This window comes from Meriones unguiculatus, chromosome 14 (assembly GCF_030254825.1).
Source record: "Meriones unguiculatus strain TT.TT164.6M chromosome 14, Bangor_MerUng_6.1, whole genome shotgun sequence".
In the NCBI taxonomy this organism is placed as follows: domain Eukaryota; kingdom Metazoa; phylum Chordata; class Mammalia; order Rodentia; family Muridae; genus Meriones; species Meriones unguiculatus.
In genome coordinates, this window is record NC_083361.1 from 48,808,855 (window position 1) to 48,828,507 (window position 19,653).

The 19,653-nt window shown below is 40.8% G+C and overlaps 6 non-coding genes across 6 annotated transcripts; all 6 read right to left on the minus strand.

The window, feature by feature from the left end:
* Nucleotides 1-485: 485 nt before the first annotated feature.
* On the minus strand, nt 486-550 carry LOC132647710 (small nucleolar RNA SNORD109A). The gene has a single exon (XR_009586054.1). It is a non-coding gene; the product is annotated as a small nucleolar RNA SNORD109A (small nucleolar RNA).
* Nucleotides 551-4,126: 3,576 nt separating this feature from the next.
* On the minus strand, nt 4,127-4,191 carry LOC132647711 (small nucleolar RNA SNORD109A). Its single transcript, XR_009586055.1, has one exon. It is a non-coding gene; the product is annotated as a small nucleolar RNA SNORD109A (small nucleolar RNA).
* A 3,564-nt stretch (nt 4,192-7,755) lies between these two features.
* Nucleotides 7,756-7,820, minus strand: LOC132647712 (small nucleolar RNA SNORD109A). Its single transcript, XR_009586056.1, has one exon. It is a non-coding gene; the product is annotated as a small nucleolar RNA SNORD109A (small nucleolar RNA).
* Nucleotides 7,821-11,369: 3,549 nt separating this feature from the next.
* Nucleotides 11,370-11,434, minus strand: LOC132647713 (small nucleolar RNA SNORD109A). Its single transcript, XR_009586057.1, has one exon. It is a non-coding gene; the product is annotated as a small nucleolar RNA SNORD109A (small nucleolar RNA).
* Nucleotides 11,435-14,986: 3,552 nt separating this feature from the next.
* LOC132647714 (small nucleolar RNA SNORD109A) lies at nt 14,987-15,051 on the minus strand. Its single transcript, XR_009586058.1, has one exon. It is a non-coding gene; the product is annotated as a small nucleolar RNA SNORD109A (small nucleolar RNA).
* Nucleotides 15,052-18,604: 3,553 nt separating this feature from the next.
* LOC132647641 (small nucleolar RNA SNORD109A) lies at nt 18,605-18,669 on the minus strand. The gene has a single exon (XR_009585987.1). It is a non-coding gene; the product is annotated as a small nucleolar RNA SNORD109A (small nucleolar RNA).
* Between the last annotated feature and the right edge of the window lie 984 nt (nt 18,670-19,653).

The window sequence follows — 19,653 nt, forward strand, 5'->3', positions numbered from 1 at the left end:
TGAATGATCCTGGAATTATTTGTTATACGTCAGCCTTTACACAACTTTGGGTAAAGGGCGAGGGCAGTCATTGTCCTCCAATATTCTTGGGACTACTGGCATGAGCCATAAAAGCCGCTCCTGACACTTTACCACATATGTGCAAGGGTACATCGACCGAGACTAGGAATGAGCACCACGTTCGAATTCATCAGTTCTTAGATATTTTTTGAGTATATCATTTGCACCTACAGTCATCTCTACCTGATATATGTGCCTACTCCTATAGTAAAGGCTGTCTCCCTATCAATTGGAATCATTTCTATCTCTTTGAAAATAGAAAGCAATGAAGAAAGTATCAAACCAAGTATGGGTACTGTTATGAGGCCTTTTTCGAAAAATCTCAGAATCTGATGCCAAACTGCACAGTTCTCATCCTCTCTGAAGAGGGAATAGTGCCAGGCAGGCTCTGAAATCCTCATCGGTCTCACGAGGCCCTCATATCTGGACCTCAGATCACATCTGCTCAAGTCAGTCAACGTCCTCAGATACCTGTTGTCATCATAGATCCAGAAAGGCCTTCGCTCAACACATGAGTTTTCACCTACCAAGTGAAACCCCAGAGAGCTAGACTCCTGGGCCTTGACAAGGAAGTTCAAAACTGTGCAGGAGGCATGTAGCTCATTCTGTCAAAGGTGGTGGGGAAACACAGTGAAAGGATTGAAGAGCCTTTCCCCTCTGACACCATATGAGAAAAATAGAGGTCAAAACATTGCATTTGGTCGGTGTCACTGGCCCCAAGTCGGGTAGCTGTGAATGTTCCCTGAAATTATGTACTTAATCTTTACAACAGAGATTTTGGTAAGAATAGAGAAAACATTCAAGTAAGCAAAATGACTTTGTTCCTATCTAGATAAGATTTTGTCAACATCCTAATTTGCGGTTTTGATTCTATGCTCTTCCTCTTAACCCTACTTTAGGATTCCTCCTCCTGTTCATTTCTTCCATGTATGTTCCTCTCCATCTTACAGTGCCCAGTATTGAGCCTTCCAGTTGTCCTGCAATTGTCAATGCTCTGGAGGATTTTGTGATGTATGTCACATGACCACCAGCTCGTTCCATATTTCCTTGGACAACAAATTGGAACACACAAGCCAAGCTACATTTTGGTCCATATACATTTCCAGGTATCCCACAGGACATTGACAGGGACAGGAGTTGGTTTCTGTGTTCCTGATTCCTGAACCTTCTCTTCTTATCACCTCTCATGTCATGTTTCTTCAAATGAACTCAAATCCACCCAGTTTCCAAGATGAAGGAAGGCATTGCATTTAATACCAAAAATATTCTTCGTTTTGTTTTGTTTTGTTTTGATTTTTCCGACAATGGAAAACTAGATTTCTGGCTCAACATAATCCATAATCATTTATAAAAAGAATAATTATGGTTCATTGTCAGCTCTGTTTGGGGCTGTGAAAACTTTATGGCAATTCACCTGAATTTTAGAAGGCAAGATTGCAAGTTTCCATGCTACTTACAAGGACGTGAAAACGCATGGGTTGCTCTCTTAGTATCCACGCCAGAGGATCAAGGATAGATGAAATTTGTGAGGATTATTGTTCTGTGCTCTAGGGGTCTAGACTCCTAACACCCTATCATCTTCCTTTGGGTTCCACACCTGTCAGGGCAGAAAGAAGAGTTTAATTCTTTGAGCTTGAATGTCCATAAGGGAAGGAGCTGGGAGAAGGCTTTTCTTAGTACTTCTGGATATATTATTTAGAATTGGAAGCTTCAAGGGTAGCTACAAAAGAAAGTCACATAGTCCAATAACTTCACCCAACTAATGGTTTTCCAAATGCACATCAACATACTAATGGTATTAGGTAGTATCCTTGTCACTTGCTTGGGTTGGGACTACCTAGCTAAGTCCCCTACAATGCCAGGGCCATAACAAGTGTTCCACCAGCAAGAGGCAAGATGAAGCCTAGGTTGTTTAGCCATAAGAGGGACGTCAAATGATTCTCATCTCTAGAGGTACACAGTAGGTAAATATTTAGTCAGCCGAGACTGCAGCCTGCCTACAAACAAAAGACACCATGGGAAGCAGCGTCACTGCTTACCTGTCCTGCCAGAAGGGAAGCACCTCTCCAAGTTTTAGCCTGCAACATAATAAGTATGAAGGTTATCAGAAAAGGAAATGCGTCTAGGCAACCTTGACTTTCTAAAGTGTCCCGACCTTCAAGTCTACCAGCCGTTCAGTATTTCTCAGAACCAACTATTGAATTCATTTCCTCCCTTCCAATCCCCTCAGATTTTAGCCACTGTGGCAAAAATTTTCTTCTTCTGATGGCTTCCTCAAAAGCTGTCTGTGAGAGCATCTTTGCCAGTGCCAGCAGACACAGTGTGGACACCTCTCAGTGGGCAGCAAGGAAGTTCAACAAAGCAAAGAAGAGGCACTGCCTATAGCATTGCAGTATGGTCATTCTTAACTCCTCCTCGTTTCTCAAAGTAAAAACGAACAAGTAGCAAAGAGGTGAAAGTCAGTAAGCCCTATGGTATCTTTGAGATTTCAGGGTGTCATTGAAATTTATGCTCTGTGCATGGAATTCTTTCCTTGTTTATCCAACAGAGTATTCCATAATTGACTTTAGATTTCTTCCATGCCATGCAACCTCATCTTGGAAGAGAGGGCAATCCAAAGGTGCCTTTTTGTCTACATGTATGTTACCATGTCTCGATTCATGGAACTCAAGTCTTCCACTTGGAAGAGCATTGGAATCATCTACCATGCTTCAGGTTAAATCTCATGAAAAGAAGATGTTTTGTACGCACTAACTGACTAGCCTGTTGTCAAATACTCATGGGTTGCTTTTTAATAGAGTATGTTGTACTACACATCTTAGATTACATGATGTCCTTGATTGGATATTCAAGTTTCAACCATGGTTGTAGAAATTGTGTATCCAGCAAGAGTTACCAAGTGTCCTATCCTCCTGCTTCCTAAATGTCTGTTAGTAGTAATATATATATATATATATATATATATATATATATATATATATATATGTGTGTGTGTGTGTGTGTGTGTGTGTGTGTGTGTGTGTGTGTGTATGTGTGTGTGTCAGTTCTGAATTAATTATGTTCATCATGAGGATATTAAGAAGATTCAGTGTGTGGTTCGTTCTTGTTTCATTGGAGAGTTAGCATGTCTGCTCCATTATCAGGACTGTGGGTCTACCAGCTAGCAACATGTTCTTTAGAAATATCTTTCCTCTTTTTTTAAAGGAATAGTTGTTTTCATAGATCTTGGGTAACACGCAAATTTTGTTAGAAGAGATGATGTGCATCTGTGTGAGAGCTGCAATAAGAGGAAGAATGTACGCAGGTGGAAAACAGAAACAACAACAAGAAATAACAGAAAGCAAAGCCCAATTGTCATTTCCATGATGGATCAACTGAGATGGTTTCCATGCGAGAGAGAGAGAGATAGGTAAACACAACATGCTCTGGAAGATTTTGGCAGCTAAGACATAATTGAAGAACACCAATAAAACTAGGGAATGTCTCAAACAGGTGCCCTGGCTTATCACCTAGCCATTATTATCTAGAATTTACCCAGCCTCCAACAGGAAAGACCATTTCAATTTTCCCTCTATCTAAATTGAATGATCCTGGAATTATTTGTTATACGTCAGCCTTTACACAACTTTGGGTAAAGGGCGAGGGCAGTCATTGTCCTCCAATATTCTTGGGACTACTGGCATGAGCCATAAAAGCCGCTCCTGACACTTTACCACATATGTGCAAGGGTACATCGACCGAGACTAGGAATGAGCACCACGTTCGAATTCATCAGTTCTTAGATATTTTTTGAGTATATCATTTGCACCTACAGTCATCTCTACCTGATATATGTGCCTACTCCTATAGTAAAGGCTGTCTCCCTATCAATTGGAATCATTTCTATCTCTTTGAAAATAGAAAGCAATGAAGAAAGTATCAAACCAAGTATGGGTACTGTTATGAGGCCTTTTTCGAAAAATCTCAGAATCTGATGCCAAACTGCACAGTTCTCATCCTCTCTGAAGAGGGAATAGTGCCAGGCAGGCTCTGAAATCCTCATCGGTCTCACGAGGCCCTCATATCTGGACCTCAGATCACATCTGCTCAAGTCAGTCAACGTCCTCAGATACCTGTTGTCATCATAGATCCAGAAAGGCCTTCGCTCAACACATGAGTTTTCACCTACCAAGTGAAACCCCAGAGAGCTAGACTCCTGGGCCTTGACAAGGAAGTTCAAAACTGTGCAGGAGGCATGTAGCTCATTCTGTCAAAGGTGGTGGGGAAACACAGTGAAAGGATTGAAGAGCCTTTCCCCTCTGACACCATATGAGAAAAATAGAGGTCAAAACATTGCATTTGGTCGGTGTCACTGGCCCCAAGTCGGGTAGCTGTGAATGTTCCCTGAAATTATGTACTTAATCTTTACAACAGAGATTTTGGTAAGAATAGAGAAAACATTCAAGTAAGCAAAATGACTTTGTTCCTATCTAGATAAGATTTTGTCAACATCCTAATTTGCGGTTTTGATTCTATGCTCTTCCTCTTAACCCTACTTTAGGATTCCTCCTCCTGTTCATTTCTTCCATGTATGTTCCTCTCCATCTTACAGTGCCCAGTATTGAGCCTTCCAGTTGTCCTGCAATTGTCAATGCTCTGGAGGATTTTGTGATGTATGTCACATGACCACCAGCTCGTTCCATATTTCCTTGGACAACAAATTGGAACACACAAGCCAAGCTACATTTTGGTCCATATACATTTCCAGGTATCCCACAGGACATTGACAGGGACAGGAGTTGGTTTCTGTGTTCCTGATTCCTGAACCTTCTCTTCTTATCACCTCTCATGTCATGTTTCTTCAAATGAACTCAAATCCACCCAGTTTCCAAGATGAAGGAAGGCATTGCATTTAATACCAAAAATATTCTTCGTTTTGTTTTGTTTTGTTTTGATTTTTCCGACAATGGAAAACTAGATTTCTGGCTCAACATAATCCATAATCATTTATAAAAAGAATAATTATGGTTCATTGTCAGCTCTGTTTGGGGCTGTGAAAACTTTATGGCAATTCACCTGAATTTTAGAAGGCAAGATTGCAAGTTTCCATGCTACTTACAAGGACGTGAAAACGCATGGGTTGCTCTCTTAGTATCCACGCCAGAGGATCAAGGATAGATGAAATTTGTGAGGATTATTGTTCTGTGCTCTAGGGGTCTAGACTCCTAACACCCTATCATCTTCCTTTGGGTTCCACACCTGTCAGGGCAGAAAGAAGAGTTTAATTCTTTGAGCTTGAATGTCCATAAGGGAAGGAGCTGGGAGAAGGCTTTTCTTAGTACTTCTGGATATATTATTTAGAATTGGAAGCTTCAAGGGTAGCTACAAAAGAAAGTCACATAGTCCAATAACTTCACCCAACTAATGGTTTTCCAAATGCACATCAACATACTAATGGTATTAGGTAGTATCCTTGTCACTTGCTTGGGTTGGGACTACCTAGCTAAGTCCCCTACAATGCCAGGGCCATAACAAGTGTTCCACCAGCAAGAGGCAAGATGAAGCCTAGGTTGTTTAGCCATAAGAGGGACGTCAAATGATTCTCATCTCTAGAGGTACACAGTAGGTAAATATTTAGTCAGCCGAGACTGCAGCCTGCCTACAAACAAAAGACACCATGGGAAGCAGCGTCACTGCTTACCTGTCCTGCCAGAAGGGAAGCACCTCTCCAAGTTTTAGCCTGCAACATAATAAGTATGAAGGTTATCAGAAAAGGAAATGCGTCTAGGCAACCTTGACTTTCTAAAGTGTCCCGACCTTCAAGTCTACCAGCCGTTCAGTATTTCTCAGAACCAACTATTGAATTCTTTTCCTCCCTTCCAATCCCCTCAGATTTTAGCCACTGTGGCAAAAATTTTCTTCTTCTGATGGCTTCCTCAAAAGCTGTTTGTGAGAGCATCTTTGCCAGTGCCAGCAGACACAGTGTGGACGCCTCTCAGTGGGCAGCAAGGAAGTTCAACAAAGCAAAGAAGAGGCACTGCCTATAGCATTGCAGTATGGTCATTCTTAACTCCTCCTCGTTTCTCAAAGTAAAAACGAACAAGTAGCAAAGAGGTGAAAGTCAGTAAGCCCTATGGTATCTTTGAGATTTCAGGGTGTCATTGAAATTTATGCTCTGTGCATGGAATTCTTTCCTTGTTTATCCAACAGAGTATTCCATAATTGACTTTAGATTTCTTCCATGCCATGCAACCTCATCTTGGAAGAGAGGGGAATCCAAAGGTGCCTTTTTGTCTACATGTATGTTACCATGTCTCGATTCATGGAACTCAAGTCTTCCACTTGGAAGAGCATTGGAATCATCTACCATGCTTCAGGTTAAATCTCATGAAAAGAAGATGTTTTGTACGCACTAACTGACTAGCCTGTTGTCAAATACTCATGGGTTGCTTTTTAATAGAGTATGTTGTACTACACATCTTAGATTACATGATGTCCTTGATTGGATATTCAAGTTTCAACCATGGTTGTAGAAATTGTGTATCCAGCAAGAGTTACCAAGTGTCCTATCCTCCTGCTTCCTAAATGTCTGTTAGTAGTAATATATATATATATATATATATATATATATATATATATATATATATATGTGTGTGTGTGTGTGTGTGTGTGTGTGTGTATGTGTGTGTGTCAGTTCTGAATTAATTATGTTCATCATGAGGATATTAAGAAGATTCAGTGTGTGGTTCGTTCTTGTTTCATTGGAGAGTTAGCGTGTCTGCTCCATTTTCAGGACTGTGGGTCTACCAGCTAGCAACATGTTCTTTAGAAATATCTTTCCTCTTTTTTTAAAGGAATAGTTGTTTTCATAGATCTTGGGTAACACGCAAATTTTGTTAGAAGAGATGATGTGCATCTGTGTGAGAGCTGCAATAAGAGGAAGAATGTACGCAGGTGGAAAACAGAAACAACAACAAGAAATAACAGAAAGCAAAGCCCAATTGTCATTTCCATGATGGATCAACTGAGATGGTTTCCATGCGAGAGAGAGAGAGATAGGTAAACACAACATGCTCTGGAAGATTTTGGCAGCTAAGACATAATTGAAGAACACCAATAAAACTAGGGAATGTCTCAAACAGGTGCCCTGGCTTATCACCTAGCCATTATTATCTAGAATTTACCCAGCCTCCAACAGGAAAGACCATTTCAATTTTCCCTCTATATAAATTGAATGATCCTTTAATTATTAGTTATACGTCAGCCTTTACACAACTTTGGGTAAAGGGCGAGGGCAGTCATTGTCCTCCAATATTCTTGGGACTACTGGCATGAGCCATAAAAGCCGCTCCTGACACTTTACCACATATGTGCAAGGGTACATCGACCGAGACTAGGAATGAGCACCACGTTCGAATTCATCAGTTCTTAGATATTTTTTGAGTATATCATTTGCACCTACAGTCATCTCTACCTGATATATGTGCCTACTCCTATAGTAAAGGCTGTCTCCCTATCAATTGGAATCATTTCTATCTCTTTGAAAATAGAAAGCAATGAAGAAAGTATCAAACCAAGTATGGGTACTGTTATGAGGCCTTTTTCGAAAAATCTCAGAATCTGATGCCAAACTGCACAGTTCTCATCCTCTCTGAAGAGGGAATAGTGCCAGGCAGGCTCTGAAATCCTCATGGGTCTCACGAGGCCCTCATATCTGGACCTCAGATCACATCTGCTCAAGTCAGTCAACGTCCTCAGATACCTGTTGTCATCATAGATCCAGAAAGGCCTTCGCTCAACACATGAGTTTTCACCTACCAAGTGAAACCCCAGAGAGCTAGACTCCTGGGCCTTGACAAGGAAGTTCAAAACTGTGCAGGAGGCATGTAGCTCATTCTGTCAAAGGTGGTGGGGAAACACAGTGACAGGATTGAAGAGCCTTTCCCCTCTGACACCATATGAGAAAAATAGAGGTCAAAACATTGCATTTGGTCGGTGTCACTGGCCCCAAGTCGGGTAGCTGTGAATGTTCCCTGAAATTATGTACTTAATCTTTACAACAGAGATTTTGGTAAGAATAGAGAAAACATTCAAGTAAGCAAAATGACTTTGTTCCTATCTAGATAAGATTTTGTCAACATCCTAATTTGCGGTTTTGATTCTATGCTCTTCCTCTTAACCCTACTTTAGGATTCCTCCTCCTGTTCCTTTCTTCCATGTATGTTCCTCTCCATCTTACAGTGCCCAGTATTGAGCCTTCCAGTTGTCCTGCAATTGTCAATGCTCTGGAGGATTTTGTGATGTATGTCACATGACCACCAGCTCGTTCCATATTTCCTTGGACAACAAATTGGAACACACAAGCCAAGCTACATTTTGGTCCATATACATTTCCAGGTATCCCACAGGACATTGACAGGGACAGGAGTTGGTTTCTGTGTTCCTGATTCCTGAACCTTCTCTTCTTATCACCTCTCATGTCATGTTTCTTCAAATGAACTCAAATCCACCCAGTTTCCAAGATGAAGGAAGGCATTGCATTTAATACCAAAAATATTCTTCGTTTTGTTTTGTTTTGTTTTGATTTTTCCGACAATGGAAAACTAGATTTCTGGCTCAACATAATCCATAATCATTTATAAAAAGAATAATTATGGTTCATTGTCAGCTCTGTTTGGGGCTGCGAAAACTTTATGGCAATTCACCTGAATTTTAGAAGGCAAGATTGCAAGTTTCCATGCTACTTACAAGGACGTGAAAACGCATGGGTTGCTCTCTTAGTATCCACGCCAGAGGATCAAGGATAGATGAAATTTGTGAGGATTATTGTTCTGTGCTCTAGGGGTCTAGACTCCTAACACCCTATCATCTTCCTTTGGGTTCCACACCTGTCAGGGCAGAAAGAAGAGTTTAATTCTTTGAGCTTGAATGTCCATAAGGGAAGGAGCTGGGAGAAGGCTTTTCTTAGTACTTCTGGATATATTATTTAGAATTGGAAGCTTCAAGGGTAGCTACAAAAGAAAGTCACATAGTCCAATAACTTCACCCAACTAATGGTTTTCCAAATGCACATCAACATACTAATGGTATTAGGTAGTATCCTTGTCACTTGCTTGGGTTGGGACTACCTAGCTAAGTCCCCTACAATGCCAGGGCCATAACAAGTGTTCCACCAGCAAGAGGCAAGATGAAGCCTAGGTTGTTTAGCCATAAGAGGGACGTCAAATGATTCTCATCTCTAGAGGTACACAGTAGGTAAATATTTAGTCAGCCGAGACTGCAGCCTGCCTACAAACAAAAGACACCATGGGAAGCAGCGTCACTGCTTACCTGTCCTGCCAGAAGGGAAGCACCTCTCCAAGTTTTAGCCTGCAACATAATAAGTATGAAGGTTATCAGAAAAGGAAATGCGTCTAGGCAACCTTGACTTTCTAAAGTGTCCCGACCTTCAAGTCTGCCAGCCGTTCAGTATTTCCCAGAACCAACTATTGAATTCATTTCCTCCCTTCCACTCCCCTCAGATTTTAGCCACTGTGGCAAAAATTTTCTTCTTCTGATGGCTTCCTCAAAAGCTGTCTGTGAGAGCATCTTTGCCAGTGCCAGCAGACACAGTGAGGACGCCTCTCAGTGGGCAGCAAGGAAGTTCAACAAAGCAAAGAAGAGGCACTGCCTATAGCATTGCAGTATGGTCATTCTTAACTCCTCCTCGTTTCTCAAAGTAAAAACGAACAAGTAGCACAGAGGTGAAAGTCAATAAGCCCTATGGTATCTTTGAGATTTCAGGGTGTCATTGAAATTTATACTCTGTGCATGGAATTCTTTCCTTGTTTATCCAACAGAGTATTCCATAATTAACTTTAGATTTCTTCCATGCCATGCAACCTCATCTTGGAAGAGAGGGGAATCCAAAGGTGCCTTTTTGTCTACATGTATGTTACCATGTCTCGATTCTTGGAACTCAAGTCTTCCACTTGGAAGAGCGTTGGAATCATCTACCATGCTTCAGGTTAAATCTGATGAAAAGAAGATGTTTTGTACGCACTAACTGACTAGCCTGTTGTCAAATACTCATGGGTTGCTTTTTAATAGAGTATGTTGTACTACACATCTGAGATTACATGATGTCCTTGATTGGATATTCAAGTTTCAACCATGGTTGTAGAAATTGTGTATCCAGCAAGAGTTACCAAGTGTCCTATCCTCCTGCTTCCTAAATGTCTGTTAGTAGTAAGATATATATATATATATATATATATATATATATATATATATATATATATATATATATCTGTGTGTGTATGTGTGTGTAAGTTCTGAATTAATTATGTTCATCATGAGGATATTAAGAAGATTCAGTGTGTGGTTCGTTCTTGTTTCATTGGAGAGTTAGCGTGTCTGCTCCATTATCAGGACTGTGGGTCTACCAGCTAGCAACATGTTCTTTAGAAATATCTTTCCTTGTTTTTTAAAGGAATAGTTGTTTTCATAGATCTTGGGTAACACGCAAATTTTGTTAGAAGAGATGATGTGCATCTGTGTGAGAGCTGCACTAAGAGGAAGAATGTACGCAGGTGGAAAACAGAAACAACAACAAGAAATAACAGAAAGCAAAGCCCAATTGTCATTTCCATGATGGATCAACTGAGATGGTTTCCATGCGAGAGAGAGAGATAGGTAAACACAACATGCTCTGGAAGATTTTGGCAGCTAAGACATAATTGAAGAACACCAATAAAACTAGGGAATGTCTCAAACAGGTGCCCTGGCTTATCACCTAGGCATTATTATCTAGAATTTACCCAGCCTCCAACAGGAAAGACCATTTCAATTTTCCCTCTATCTAAATTGAATGATCCTGGAATTATTTGTTATACGTCAGCCTTTACACAACTTTGGGTAAAGGGCGAGGGCAGTCATTGTCCTCCAATATTCTTGGGACTACTGGCATGAGCCATAAAATCCGCTCCTGACACTTTACCACATATGTGCATGGGTACATCGACCAAGACTAGGAATGAGCACCACGTTCGAATTCATCAGTTCTTAGATATTTTTTGAGTATATCATTTGCACCTACAGTCATCTCTACCTGATATATGTGCCTACTCCTATAGTAAAGGCTGTCTCCCTATCATTTGGAATCATTTCAATCTCTTTGAAAATAGAAAGCAATGAAGAAAGTATCAAACCAAGTATGGGTACTGTTACGAGGCCTTTTTCGAAAAATCTCAGAATCTGATGCCAAACTGCACAGTTCTCATCCTCTTTGAAGAGGAAGAGTGCCAGGCAGGCTCTGAAATCCTCATGGGTCTCACGAGGTCCTCATATCTGGACCTCAGATCACATCTGCTCAAGTCAGTCAACGTCCTCAGATACCTGTTGTCATCATAGATCCAGAAAGGCCTTCGCTCAACACATGAGTTTTCACCTACCAAGTGAAACCCCAGAGAGCTAGACTCCTGGGCCTTGACAAGGAAGTTCAAAACTGTGCAGGAGGCATGTAGCTCATTCTGTCAAAGGTGGTGGGGAAACACAGTGACAGGATTGAAGAGCCTTTCCCCTCTGACACCATATGAGAAAAATAGAGGTCAAAACATTGCATTTGGTCGGTGTCACTGGCCCCAAGTCGGGTAGCTGTGAATGTTCCCTGAAATTATGTACTTAATCTTTACAACAGAGATTTTGGTAAGAATAGAGAAAACATTCAAGTAAGCAAAATGACTTTGTTCCTATCTAGATAAGATTTTGTCAACACCCTAATTTGCGGTTTTGATTCTATGCTCTTCCTCTTAACCCTACTTTAGGATTCCTCCTCCTGTTCCTTTCTTCCATGTATGTTCCTCTCCATCTTACAGTGCCCAGTATTGAGCCTTACAGTTGTCCTGCAATTGTCAATGCTCTGGAGGATTTTGTGATGTATGTCACATGACCACCAGCTCGTTCCATATTTCCTTGGACAACAAATTGGAACACACAAGCCAAGCTACATTTTGGTCCATATACATTTCCAGGTATCCCACAGGACATTGACAGGGACAGGAGTTGGGTTCTGTGTTCCTGGTTCCTGAACCTTCTCTTCTTATCACCTCTCATGTCATGTTTCTTCAAATGAACTCAAATCCACCCAGTTTCCAAGATGAAGGAAGGCATTGCATTTAATACCAAAAATATTCTTCGTTTTCTTTTGTTTTGATTTGATTTTTTTCCGACAATGGACAACTAGATTTCTGGCTCAACATAATCCATAATCATTTATAAAAAGAAAAATTATGGTTCATTGTCAGCTCTGTTTGGGGCTGCGAAAACTTTATGGCAATTCACCTGAATTTTAGAGGGCAAGATTGCAAGTTTCCATGCTACTTACAAGGACGTGAAAACGCATGGGTTGCTCTCTTAGTATCCACGCCAGAGGATCAAGGATAGATGAAATTTGTGAGGGTTATTGTTTTGTGCTCTAGGGGTCTAGACTCCTAACACCCTATCATCTTCCTTTGGGTTCCACACCTGTCAGGGCAGAAAGAAGAGTTTAATTCTTTGAGCTTGAATGTCCATAAGGGAAGGAGCTGGGAGAAGGCTTTTCTTAGTACTTCTGGATATATTATTTAGAATTGGAAGCTTCAAGGGTAGCTACAAAAGAAAGTCACATAGTCCAATAACTTCACCCAACTAATGGTTTTCCAAATGCACATCAACATACTAATGGTATTAGGTAGTATCCTTGTCACTTGCTTGGGTTGGGACTACCTAGCTAAGTCCCCTACAATGCCAGGGCCATAACAAGTGTTCCACCAGCAAGAGGCAAGATGAAGCCTAGGTTGTTTAGCCATAAGAGGGACGTCAAATGATTCTCATCTCTAGAGGTACACAGTAGGTAAATATTTAGTCAGCCGAGACTGCAGCCTGCCTACAAACAAAAGACACCATGGGAAGCAGCATCACTGCTTACCTGTCCTGCCAGAAGGGAAGCACCTCTCCAAGTTTTAGCCTGCAACATAATAAGTATGAAGGTTATCAGAAAAGGAAATGCGTCTAGGCAACCTTGACTTTCTAAAGTGTCCCGACCTTCAAGTCTACCAGCCGTTCAGTATTTCCCAGAACCAACTATTGAATTCATTTCCTCCCTTCCAATCCCCTCAGATTTTAGCCACTGTGGCAAAAATTTTCTTCTTCTGATGGCTTCCTCAAAAGCTGTCTGTGAGAGCATCTTTGCCAGTGCCAGCAGACACAGTGTGGACGCCTCTCAGTGGGCAGCAAGGAAGTTCAACAAAGCAAAGAAGAGGCACTGCCTATAGCATTGCAGTATGGTCATTCTTAACTCCTCCTCGTTTCTCAAAGTAAAAACGAACAAGTAGCAAAGAGGTGAAAGTCAGTAAGCCCTATGGTATCTTTGAGATTTCAGGGTGTCATTGAAATTTATGCTCTGTGCATGGAATTCTTTCCTTGTTTATCCAACAGAGTATTCCATAATTGACTTTAGATTTCTTCCATGCCATGCAACCTCATCTTGGAAGAGAGGGGAATCCAAAGGTGCCTTTTTGTCTACATGTATGTTACCATGTCTCGATTCATGGAACTCAAGTCTTCCACTTGGAAGAGCATTGGAATCATCTACCATGCTTCAGGTTAAATCTCATGAAAAGAAGATGTTTTGTACGCACTAACTGACTAGCCTGTTGTCAAATACTCATGGGTTGCTTTTTAATAGAGTATGTTGTACTACACATCTTAGATTACATGATGTCCTTGATTGGATATTCAAGTTTCAACCATGGTTGTAGAAATTGTGTATCCAGCAAGAGTTACCAAGTGTCCTATCCTCCTGCTTCCTAAATGTCAGTTAGTAGTAATATATATATATATATATATATATATATATATATGTGTGTGTGTGTGTGTGTGTGTGTGTGTGTGTATGTGTGTGTGTCAGTTCTGAATTAATTATGTTCATCATGAGGATATTAAGAAGATTCAGTGTGTGGTTCGTTCTTGTTTCATTGGAGAGTTAGCATGTCTGCTCCATTATCAGGACTGTGGGTCTACCAGCTAGCAACATGTTCTTTAGAAATATCTTTCCTCTTTTTTTAAAGGAATAGTTGTTTTCATAGATCTTGGGTAACACGCAAATTTTGTTAGAAGAGATGATGTGCATCTGTGTGAGAGCTGCAATAAGAGGAAGAATGTACGCAGGTGGAAAACAGAAACAACAACAAGAAATAACAGAAAGCAAAGCCGAATTGTCATTTCCATGATGGATCAACTGAAATGGTTTCCATGCGAGAGAGAGAGATAGGTAAACACAACATGCTCTGGAAGATTTTGGCAGCTAAGACAGAATTGAAGAACAACAATAAAACTATTGAATGTCTCAAACAGGTGCCCTGGCTTCTCACCTAGCCATTATTATCTAGAATTTACCCAGCCTCCAGCAGGAAAGACCATTTCAATTTTCCCTCTATATAAATTGAATGATCCTTTAATTATTAGTTATACGTCAGCCTTTACACAACTTTGGGTAAAGGGCGAGGGCAGTCATTGTCCTCCAATATTCTTGGGACTACTGGCATGAGCCATAAAAGCCGCTCCTGACACTTTACCACATATGTGCAAGGGTACATCGACCGAGACTAGGAATGAGCACCACGTTCGAATTCATCAGTTCTTAGATATTTTTTGAGTATATCATTTGCACCTACAGTCATCTCTACCTGATATATGTGCCTACTCCTATAGTAAAGGCTGTCTCCCTATCAATTGGAATCATTTCTATCTCTTTGAAAATAGAAAGCAATGAAGAAAGTATCAAACCAAGTATGGGTACTGTTATGAGGCCTTTTTCGAAAAATCTCAGAATCTGATGCCAAACTGCACAGTTCTCATCCTCTCTGAAGAGGGAATAGTGCCAGGCAGGCTCTGAAATCCTCATGGGTCTCACGAGGCCCTCATATCTGGACCTCAGATCACATCTGCTCAAGTCAGTCAACGTCCTCAGATACCTGTTGTCATCATAGATCCAGAAAGGCCTTCGCTCAACACATGAGTTTTCACCTACCAAGTGAAACCCCAGAGAGCTAGACTCCTGGGCCTTGACAAGGAAGTTCAAAACTGTGCAGGAGGCATGTAGCTCATTCTGTCAAAGGTGGTGGGGAAACACAGTGACAGGATTGAAGAGCCTTTCCCCTCTGACACCATATGAGAAAAATAGAGGTCAAAACATTGCATTTGGTCGGTGTCACTGGCCCCAAGTCGGGTAGCTGTGAATGTTCCCTGAAATTATGTACTTAATCTTTACAACAGAGATTTTGGTAAGAATAGAGAAAACATTCAAGTAAGCAAAATGACTTTGTTCCTATCTAGATAAGATTTTGTCAACATCCTAATTTGCGGTTTTGATTCTATGCTCTTCCTCTTAACCCTACTTTAGGATTCCTCCTCCTGTTCCTTTCTTCCATGTATGTTCCTCTCCATCTTACAGTGCCCAGTATTGAGCCTTCCAGTTGTCCTGCAATTGTCAATGCTCTGGAGGATTTTGTGATGTATGTCACATGACCACAAGCTCGTTCCATATTTCCTTGGACAACAAATTGGAACACACAAGCCAAGCTACATTTTGGTCCATATACATTTCCAGGTATCCCACAGGACATTGACAGGGACAGGAGTTGGGTTCTGTGTTCCTGATTCCTGAACCTTCTCTTCTTATCACCTCTCATGTCATGTTTCTTCAAATGAACTCAAATCCACCCAGTTTCCAAGATGAAGGAAGGCATTGCATTTAATACCAAAAATATTCTTCGTTTTGTTTTGTTTTGTTTTGATTTTTCCGACAATGGACAACTAGATTTCTGGCTCAACATAATCCATAATCATTTATAAAAAGAATAATTATGGTTCATTGTCAGCTCTGTTTGGGGCTGCGAAAACTTTATGGCAATTCACCTGAATTTTAGAGGGCAAGATTGCAAGTTTCCATGCTACTTACAAGGAAGTGAAAACGCATGGGTTGCTCTCACAGTATCCACGCCAGAGGATCAAGGATAGATGAAATTTGTGAGGGTTATTGTTCTGTGCTCTAGGGGTCTAGACTCCTAACACCCTATCATCTTCCTTTGGGTTCCACACCTGTCAGGGCAGAAAGAAGAGTTTAATTCTTTGAGCTTGAATGTCCATAAGGGAAGGAGCTGGGAGAAGGCTTTTCTTAGTACTTCTGGATATATTATTTAGAATTGGAAGCTTCAAGGGTAGCTACAAAAGAAAGTCACATAGTCCAATAACTTCACCCAACTGTTGGTTTTCCAAATGCACATCAACATACTAATGGTATTAGGTAGTATCCTTGTCACTTGCTTGGGTTGGGACTACCTAGCTAAGTCCCCTACAATGCCAGGGCAATAACAAGTGTTCCACCAGCAAGAGGCAAGATGAAGCCTAGGTTGTTTAGCCATCAGAGGGACGTCAAATGATTCTCATCTGTAGAGGTACACAGTAGGTAAATATTTAGTCAGCCGAGACTGCAGCCTGCCTACAAACAAAAGACACCATGGGAAGCAGCGTCACTGCTTACCTGTCCTGCCAGAAGGGAAGCACCTCTCCAAGTTTTAGCCTGCAACATAATAAGTATGAAGGTTATCAGAAAAGGAAATGCGTCTAGGCAACCTTGACTTTCTAAAGTGTCCCGACCTTCAAGTCTGCCAGCCGTTCAATATTTCCCAGAACCAACTATTGAATTCATTTCCTCCCTTCCAATCCCCTCAGAATTTAGCCACTGTGGCAAAAATTTCTCTTCTTCTGATGGCTTCCTCAAAAGCTGTCTGTGAGAGCATCTTTGCCAGTGCCAGCAGACACAGTGAGGACGCCTCTCAGTGGGCAGCAAGGAAGTTCAACAAAGCAAAGAAGAGGCACTGCCTATAGCATTGCAGTATGGTCATTCTTAACTCCTCCTCGTTTCTCAAAGTCAAAACGAACAAGTTGCACAGAGGTGAAAGTCAGTAAGCCCTATGGTATCTTTGAGATTTCAGGGTGTCATTGAAATTTATCTTCTGTGCATGGAATTCTTTCCTTGTTTATCTAACAGAGTATTCCATAATTGACTTTAGATTTCTTCCATGCCATGCAACCTGATCTTGGAAGAAAGGGGAATCCAAAGGTGCCTTTTTGTCTACATGTATGTTACCATGTCTCGATTCATGGAACTCAAGTCTTCCACTTGGAAGAGCGTTGGAATCATCTACCATGCTTTAGGTTAAATCTGATGAAAAGAAGATGTTTTATACGCACTAACTGACTAGCCTGTGGGCAAATACTCATGGGTTGCTTTTTAATAGAGTATGTTGTACTACATATCTGAGATTACAAGATGTCCTTGATTGGATATTCAAGTTTCAACCATGGTTGTAGAAATTGTGTATCCAGCAAGAGTTACCAAGAGTCCTATCCTCCTGCTTCCTAAAAGTCTGTTAGTAGTAATATATATATATATCTATATATATATATATATATATATATATATATATATATATATATATATATCTGTGTGTGTGTGTGTCAGTTCTGAATTAATTATGTTCATCATGAGGATATTAAGAAGATTCAGTGTGTGGTTCGTTCTTGTTTCATTGGAGAGTTAGCGTGTCTGCTCCATTTTCAGGACTGTGGGTCTACCAGCTAGCAACATGTTCTTTAGAAATAACTTTCCTTGTTTTTTAAAGGAATAGTTGTTTTCATAGATCTTGGGTAACACGCAAATTTTGTTAGAAGAGATGATGTGCATCTGTGTGAGAGCTGCAATAAGAGGAAGAATGTACGCAGGTGGAAAACAGAAACAACAACAAGAAATAACAGAAAGCAAAGCCCAATTGTCATTTCCATGATGGATCAACTGAGATGGTTTCCATGCGAGAGAGAGAGATAGGTAAACACAACATGCTCTGGAAGATTTTGGCAGCTAAGACATAATTGAAGAACACCAATAAGTCTAGGGAATGTCTCAAACAGGTGCCCTGGCTTATCACCTAGCCATTATTATCTAGAATTTACCCAGCCTCCAACAGGAAAGACCTTTTCAATTTTCCCTCTATCTAAATTGAATGATCCTGGATTTATTTGTTATACGTCAGCCTTTACACATCTTTGGGTAAAGGGCGAGGGCAGTCATTGTCCTCCAATATTCTTGGGACTACTGGCATGAGCCATAAAATCCGCTCCTGACACTTTACCACATATGTGCAAGGGTACATCGACCGAGACTAGGAATGAGCACCACGTTCGAATTCATCAGTTCTTAGATATTTTTTGAGTATATCATTTGCACCTACAGTCATCTCTACCTGATATATGTGCCTACTCCTATAGTAAAGGCTGTCTCCCTATCACTTGGAATCATTTCAATCTCTTTGAAAATAGAAAGCAATGAAGAATGCATCAAACCAAGTATGGGTACTTTTATGAGGCCTTTTTCGAAAAATCTCAGAATCTGATGCCAAACTGCACAGTTCTCATCCTCTCTGAAGAGGGAAGAGTGCCAGGCAGGCTCTGAAATCCTCATGGGTCTCACAAGGTCCTCATATCTGGACCTCAGATTACATCTGCTCAAGTCAGTCAACGTCCTCAGATACCTGTTGTCATCATAGATCCAGAAAGACCTTCGCTCAACACATGAGTTTTCACCTACCAAGTGAAACCCCAGAGAGCTAGACTCCTGGGCCTTGACAAGGAAGTTCACAACTGTGCAGGAGGCATGTAGCTCATTCTGTCAAAGGTGGTGGGGAAACACAGTGACAGGATTGAAGAGCCTTTCCCCTCTGACACCATATGAGAAAAATAGAGGTCAAAACATTGCATTTGGTGGGTGTCACTGGCCCCAAATCGGGTAGCTGTGAATGTTCCCTGAAATTATGTACTTAATCTTTACAACAGAGATTTTGGTAAGAATAGAGAAAACATTCAAGTAAGCAAAATGACTTTATTCCTATCTAGATAAGATTTTTTCAACATCCTAATTTGCGGTTTTGATTCTATGATCTTCCTCTTAACCCTACTTTAGGATTCCTCCTCCTGTTCCTTTCTTCCATGTATGTTCCTCTCCATCTTACAGTGCCCAGTATTGAGCCTTCCAGTTGTCCTGCAATTGTCAATGCTCTGGAGGATTTTGTGATGTATGTCACATGACCACCAGCTCGTTCCATATTTCGTTGGACAACAAATTGGAACACACAAGCCAAGCTACATTTAGGTCCATATACATTTCCAGGTATCCCACAGGACATTGACAGGGACAGGAGTCGGGTTCTGTGTTCCTGATTCCTGAACCTTCTCTTCTTATCACCTCTCATGTCATGTTTCTTCAAATGAACTCAAATCCACTCAGTTTCCAAGATGAAGGAAGGCATTGCATTTAATACCAAAAATATTCTTCGTTTTGTTTTGTTTTGTTTTGATTTTTCCGACAATGGACAACTAGATTTCTGGCTCAACATAATCCATAATCATTTATAAAAAGAATAATTATGGTTCATTGTCAGCTCTGTTTGGGTTTTCGAAAACTTTATGGCAATTCACCTGAATTTTAGAGGGCAAGATTGCAAGTTTCCATGCTACTTACAAGGAAGTGAAAACGCA